Genomic DNA, 8,204 nt, shown 5'->3' on the forward strand with positions numbered 1-8,204 from the left:
ATATTCGATTTCCAAGGGCTAGCCCGCGATGGGATAAAGGACTGGATATGACAATGTAAAGCAATGGTATGAGAGACATGTCAAGGGGTTTTTGAAACCATGATTTTCATTACACATCCTTATGTCAGATCAAGATCAAGGGAAAAAAAAGAGTGTATGGACGATGATAGGATATGGAAAGGATAAGAAAGATAAATAATGGATAAGGGATATGGATAGATGGTTGTGATAGGCTAAGAGACAGTGACAAAGGGTTGTAATAAGCTAAGGAATATGGATGAAAGGATGTAATAAGCTAATGGATAAAGACCAAAAGCTAGGATAGGCTGAAAGTTGTGAACAAGATTCATAACGTTCATAAAGATCCTCAGTCTTGTCAAGATCAAAGGGGGAACAGGGAGTATGGACATGAGGGACGATAGGATAATGGAGGGTATGACAAGGGTACGATAGGATAATGAAGGGTAATATGACATGATAGGACAATGAAGGGTAATAGGATATGATAGGATATCATAAATGAAACTTGCCCCCAAGTATGGTATGCAAGAATTTCACGGATTACGCATGATGCCTATTTTTCAGGTTTTCATCATGGCACTTGCGCAAGGTGCCTGTTTATCAAGTTTTCACTAGTGGAAAAATTATTTTTATTTTATTTTTTTCATATTTTTTTCCTTTTTTTTCATTTTTGACTTTTTAGCAGAAAAAGGACACATGACAGGGGATGGAAGAATGACTCAAGCATCTTGTTGTTTGGACAATAGCCTTGAAAATTGGACCATGACTATTAAAAGTATGCTCAAAGATGTTGGCAAGATAATGACATGGAAATGAGATGGGACTAAGGTAAGGATTTAGGCAAAGGATAAGATCAGAGGGACAAAATGATGGAAAATATGCATTGGATAATGGATAGGGTATTGGAAAAATGGTGCTTGAGAGGATTGAAATTCTAGAAAGATCAATATTGACACACACCTTGAGGGGTGGTGGACTAATGGAGGAAAAGTGGTTCTCATATTTTGAGATTTGGATGAAGGAATGGCTATGGACTTTGGGACATAAGGACCCAAAATAAATGAAGGAGGTGATGAAGGAATAGATTTGGAAGGTTTGGATGGAGGAATAGTAACTTTGGATACCAATTTGGATTTTTCTTTTTGCGCTTTTAGGAGCCTGTTTGGGATCCACATGGTTTTTGATTTTTCATGCTTTTGTAGTTCCTTGGAGCACATTGCTTGCACAAGGGATTTAGGAACCCATATAGATTTTGACTTTTCTTTCTTTTACTTAGTGATGTGGCCTTTTGGATATTTCTTTTTCTTTTTGGATCATATTTTGCTTTGTTTTAACATATTGATTAGATTGGACGTGTTGATCCTTGACTGCATGTGGATTGCTAGACTTATGACTTTTATGCTTGGCTTCCAAATTTCTTGGAGAAGGAAATTAATGTGTGGATGGATAGGAATTATATGAAGGTCTTTTAGATGGATGGAAGGTGCTCAAGGATGTGTGCCTTTGCTGACCTTGAATAGGGGATGAAGGGATATAAGAACCTAAAATGGATGGAAGTGATGAAGGGATAGGTGTATGTTTGGATTTAGGTTTGGTAGAGATACCAACATCTTGGTGAATTTCATGGAGGCCATAATTGTTAATATCTTCATAGATATGGAGGGGTTCTTGCTTGTGAAGGTCTACCCCTTTGCCTTTATAAATATTTTGACCCATTGGATATTCTTTTCTTTGGGAATTATATACACATAAATCTGGCTTGCTTAATTAATTGGATGCAAAGGTTATTTAAATATTCCTCTATTATATAGTTTAATTCCCCTATATAATTATATAATTTATTTTCCCAAAATTATTTTAAAATGATATTTATTCCATCCCACTTGCATTTTCCTACAAATCCACATCCTTACTCCTTTTCGACCTCATCAGGCACATCAACATGTGACAAATTAAAATAGCTATTTACAAATAAAATTGGTCAACCATACTCACATCATAGGTACTTGAATCTTACATTTGGGTACTTGAACCTTGCTTGCTCCATGCATCATAGTTACTTCAATCTTATATTTTGGTACTTGAACCTTGTTGGCTCCATGCTTATTTACTGAAGGTTCCTTCTTGAGTTCATACTTAGCAATAAATATGATCAATCCATCTCAACTTCCATCTACTTGTCCTTACCTAAAAAATGATCTTTGCATCCTCACCATCCGATTTGCCAGATCGAATCTCAACCCTTGATTCCTTGCCACCTCACTCTTGGCCTTGGAAAGTCTATAAATAGAGGCATTTATAGCATGTAAATCATCTCTTGTTTTTGCATCATACTAATGCTCATTTTCATCTAGCTTATGCATCCATTTAGCTTAGCTTATTTAGCATTATTTTTAGCTTAAGATCTTGTTTATATCATGTTTATATCTTCATCTTAGCTCTATATTAGCTTGTATATCTTGTATTTAGCTCCCATTTAGCTTAAATTGCACATCTTTGTAGAAATATCATTTTCTAAGTTGTCATTTGGGTGAATCTTGTGCATAATCTAAGAGCACTAATATTGCAGATTAACTAGGTGCTTGGAAATAGAGGACAATGGGATGTTCTTGAGAGATTTTTTGTATGTTTATGTTGATATGATTTTATTTGAATCTCTTGAACTAATGTCTCATTGGTACTTTTAGGCTAACCCCTTATTTCTTATGTACAAGAATAAGACATGAGTGCATGATGAGGTGGATATTATATGAAAGAAATGATGGGATCATGAAGTGGATAAGACTGGATGGAAGTGGAGGAACCCATTTTACATGTAGGGTATTCATGAACATCTTGCGCTAGCATGTTAGAATCATGAGGGGGATTAGGGGAAATGAAAAATTCTTCATGAGATGGAGTGGGAGGAATAATAGGATCATCAAAAGAAATGAGATCTTGGAGTGTATATGGAGGATTAGGACATGGAGATGGAGGAACAAATGAATCTTGTGGAGGATTTAAAGGGATGATAGGGTCTTGTGGTGGACATGAAGCTAAAAGGATTCTTTGATCTTGAAAAGGAGGATGATTATTGGATTCCTCTTTAAAGGCACTTCTCTCTTGACTTTCAATGGGATCATTGGAAAGGATGGAATGGATATCTTGACCTTGCTCAGGGAGTGGAATGTCAATGAGATTTAAAAGGACATCTTAGATAGAATGGACAAGAATAGGGGGATCATCATTAGTGTCTAGTGAAATGGGATCCTAGTCAACAATTGGATGGGATGATAAGGTTTTAGGATCTTGATCTTTATTTCTTTTAGGACTCATTTCATTGTGCTCTAAATAATCCTCTTGACATAGGGTTGGACCTTGGTGTTGGCAACAAGGCAGAAAACTGAGAGGGGGGGTGAATCAATTTTGTTAAAATCTATTCTTAAATCAACCACAATTTCAAATCCGATAATTAACAATGAAATCATAAATGAACACCACATCAATAACACAAATAATACCAAGATTTTTGATGTGGAAAACCTAGACAAGAAAAAAACCACAGTTGGAACCTACCCACAATATGATGATACCCTAGTAGAAGTATATGAAATATTACAATGGGCAATGCACATGCATTTCGACACACTACCTAGAGCTCACTGCTCAAAAACAACAAAGGGATACAACCCAAGGAATACTCACTATCTTAGAAACACATTCAAATTACATCCAAAAGATCATGAATTGCATCTCCTCATGCTTGGTTATAGTTCAAGTTAAGAACATAACACATATTCTACTCCTTCATACTTCTTCACTGATCAAAGCATTATTTGCACACATAGATCACTCTCTCACATGAGTATTACATTTATTTATACATATCATCAACCTATCTTTCAAGGTCGGCTCAACACACATCACAAATTACAAAGATATAACCATACACACTACAACATTACATGTAGAGAAAAACAATGTTGGTTAATACATTGTATGGACCTAAATCAACACCTCGAACATGAAAAACCTCCAAGAATTATGCCTCAAAAATCCGCAACACACTACAATCATCATGTCGGCCAAGAACATGAAGGACACATCGGATAAGAAAAATCATCAATAACTAGTAGAAAGATCAGTGTGGACCACCAATACAGATAGGAAACGATCTAGAAACATCCACAAGCATCATGAATTACCACAAAAACAACTACACCAACACCACTTACTAGAATCTCCATCATCATTATATCGAACTTCAAGAACACTAGCTGAACTGACTATCAAACTAAAAGATTCACTTACGGACCTACAAATCATGAACCATCTGAATTGAGGACACACGAGAATGTCCCAAACACTCTATCAAATCTACAAACCAAGATATTGCAATGTAGAGCAATGCTAAGAAAAATCCAGAACACTGATCAACACCGAACAACTGAAAAACCGACCACAATACTGGATCCCATGACTCGATCAAATCTCCATGCAAACCACTGAAACTATAGTTGAATCAACTAGAGATATTTATCTCAAAACCCTTTAATCCACAATAAATCATCTACAACACACTGGCAAAACCAACTCATTTAATTTGAATGCAACATTGGAACACACAGAGGAATATGTTGACATCAATGACAACACATCACTTAGTCAATCCAAACACATATTTGCACATTACCCCCACACTTGGATATACATGGGGGATTCTATCAAGGAATCAAGGCTTTGATATGAGGGAGATGGAATTTTAATGGGGTCTTTTGAAATAGATTTTATGGGAAATGAAGCTCATAGTGGCATTGGGTCTAGCATTTCTGAAGCATGGCATGGATGTGGATCATGAATTGGATTATCTCAGAAATATACCGTGGATAGCCCTTGGGGTATTTCATCCTTAGGTGTATTGTTTGATGAGGATGATATGGAGGGATATTGCAAAACTTCAAAAGGTATAGGAATAGAGACCAATAGGGAGTCAATTTTCTTATGGGGGGATGACCTATTGCTAGATATGGGTACCAAATTTTGATCTTTCTCACAAGAATCGCTTAGTATTTTATTTAAGAGTTGTGTAAAAGTTCTACATTTCTTTGGAGACACAATTGAATCCTTGTGAGGTTTTGAAATGGTTGGGTTTGGATTTTAGACTTGTTTGAAAGGGACTTGGTTTCAGTTTGGTGCAAGTTGCAACTTTTGGTTTTGAATTTTTGGTTGTAGTTGTTGATATTGATTTGTTGACTGAGTTTGTTGTCGATAATCCACTATTGGTTGAGCCAATTGTTGGCATTGTGTCATTGGTTGATCATATTGTTGAAATTTCACCATTGATTGTGTTGGTTGGATATGTTGGACCATTGGTTGGATATGTTGAACTATTGGTTGTGTTGGTTTGATATGTCAGACCATTGGTTGTTGTTGTTGATTCAAAATTTGATTGAATGGAATTTGATCAAATGAAGTTTGACTTGGATTTTGGTTATAATTTGTGCTTGTTGCTTGAAATTGTTTCATCATCTCTATTTGAGAAATTAGAGCTGGTATGTCTGATTGTTTGATGAGAGATTTTACATTAATTGGCTCAATTTTGGGTTTTCTTCAATTGCGATATAGACTTTTCAATGTTTTTCACTTTTTGTTCAAATATCTTTGTTTCTTGAGCTAGTTTGGTGCAAGAGAACCTCTTCAACAAGAAAATGATGGATCTGAGGATGAAGACTAGGATCATAGTGGATGTCTTAGTGTGTTGTGTTTATGCAAGTTTCTTGTATTCAATAAAGACCCCACCATGTAAACCAATGTGACAGATTAGGCAATTTGATAAGCCAATAGGGGCAATGTGGTCAATAGGTGTAGTAGGATGTTTGATTTTGTGTTTGATAGGTTTTTAGGATCTCTTAGTGGTGTTTGGTTGATCCAAGTTGTGTGGATCCCAAACTTGTAGTGTTTGACAACTTTTATGCAAAAAATGCATCTTTTGAAAATGCAACTTTTGACAGCAAAAGTGCAACTTTTCAAAGTGCGGTTGATGTAAGCCTTTAAAAGGCTCCAACCTCTTCCAAATTCAGTTGGTAACTATTGGAGAGGGATATAATCCTTGTAAAAATTATTCCTAAGGTAGAGGAAGTGTGATTCAAAGTTTTGATGCAATAAGACAAACAAAACTGAGTTTTCTTAGAAATTCTGAGTTTGCAAAAATAGTACGTCCTTGTACGGATTAAATTGAGAAAAACCATTCATGGAGTAGTTGGAGGGTTAAGTCACCTTTCTTTTGGTGGTGTTTTGAGGCTTTGATCATTTCTAAGTAGGGATAACCCTTCATTTTTCTGATTGTAACCCAAAAAGTAAGGGTTTGGCTAGGGTTTTAGCAAAAAATGGCCATATCTTGCATTCTTTCCATCTAGAATCTTCTTCCTTTGGTGGAGTGTTGGGTTGGCCTATTTATTTTAGGATTTTAATGGGTTTTTGTAGGGGATACTTGGTTGTGTGGAGAAAGAGATAAATCTAGGTAGGCATCTCCATGTGACTACCTTAAGCAAAATTAGGACAATCATTTTAAAATCTGATAGCGGTGGATTCTAGGCATGCAACCCTGGAATTAGAGGTTATTCACCATCCCCCACATTCTCATAAAGTTGGTTTTATAGTTGGGAAACCGGTACCGGGGGTTGCTTTACAATTTAGGCCTAATCGCCCTAATTAGGTCTCTAGGCTTCCAAGGGGTTCAGACCCTTAGGTTGAATATCTTGCCAACCCATTTTAGGGATGAGTGTAATTCCCAAAAGGGTATCTGGAATGGTGAGTAGTTTGTCAGAGTGTGGACAATTTTGGAGTTAAAGGCAAAATACTGGTCTAGGAGGGCTACTAGCCTAGGGGGTAGGTTTCCAAAGGAGGTGGAGGGCATGGGTGCCTAAGTCCAAAATAATTGTTAGGGATAGTTTCTAGATGGAATGAATGGACCAATTCCAAAGCCCCTAAGAGTAGGAGTCATCGGTGAGGCATGTTAGAGAAGTTGAAGCCATTTACTCATCTTGAGTAGGTGTTAGGCTTGAGTAGTGGAGAGTAGTTCAAAACCTTAAGATGTGGAGCCCTTCCTTGTAGGGTCATTTTTTTCATTTGAAGGGTCAGACCCTAACCTTTTGGACTTGTCCTTAGGTGTAAGAAGGCCTCTGCATCATAGTTTTTCCTTGAAGTTTTTATATTTGGACGCTTGTTTCTTCATAAAAAGTTTGATCCAAGTTTTGGGACATATATAATTTGGATTGACATGATCAATTGTTCAATTGCAACAACATGATCTTAGAAGAAACTTGGGATCTCATTTCAATAAACATGTCACTATGCAATGAAACTAATGGAGTTCACGAATGCAACCTAAAAGGATGGAAATGCAACTTGTGTTTTTTTTTCAAACTTTTGAATTTTAGAATGACAATGAAATGCAACTAAGTGCAACCTTAAAAGATGATCATACAATCTAAGACAAGAATGCAATCTACGTTTGTGGACTTTTTAATTTTTGGGTGACAATGAGATGCAACTTAAATACAATCTTAGGGAATGCAAATGCAACCTATATTTTTTGGAATTTTTGAAGATTTTGACAATGTGAGGAATCCCACAGATACTGAGAGGGGGGGGGGGGGGGGTGAATCAATATCTAACCTATGAATGGAATTTCTTAACTTAAAACATGCAGAACATAATATAACAATGTACTGGTATGCAAGAAATAGAATCAAGAACATCCACATGAAAAGCACACCATAACACAAGATTTTAATGAGGAAACCTGGTGTGGGAAAAACCTCGGTGGGATTTGTGACCCACAATATTCACTCACTGGCCAATAAGAGAATATTACTTACAATAGGGGCCTGCACATGCAGGAAGGCCAACTGCCTAGAGCTCACTGCTCAATGGGAAATCTCACTGACTTACAATGAGGATTATACAAATCCAATAACTTATACTACTTTACAATAGCATCTTCAATGCCAGATTTAGTACCGGTTCCTACTCTGTTCTTTACATATACCCCTTAACCTATATTTCGCACACTAGGTCTGCCTAATATTTTCCTTATGCTTATGTCTCCCTTACACTGATGTCTACAATGATCTCTTTTATATATAAGAGTCATTTTACAATTTGCCAAGTCGGCTTACAAAGTTTTTCAATAATAAACAAAA

Source organism: Cryptomeria japonica, chromosome 10, assembly GCF_030272615.1.
Source record: "Cryptomeria japonica chromosome 10, Sugi_1.0, whole genome shotgun sequence".
NCBI lineage: Eukaryota > Viridiplantae > Streptophyta > Pinopsida > Cupressales > Cupressaceae > Cryptomeria > Cryptomeria japonica.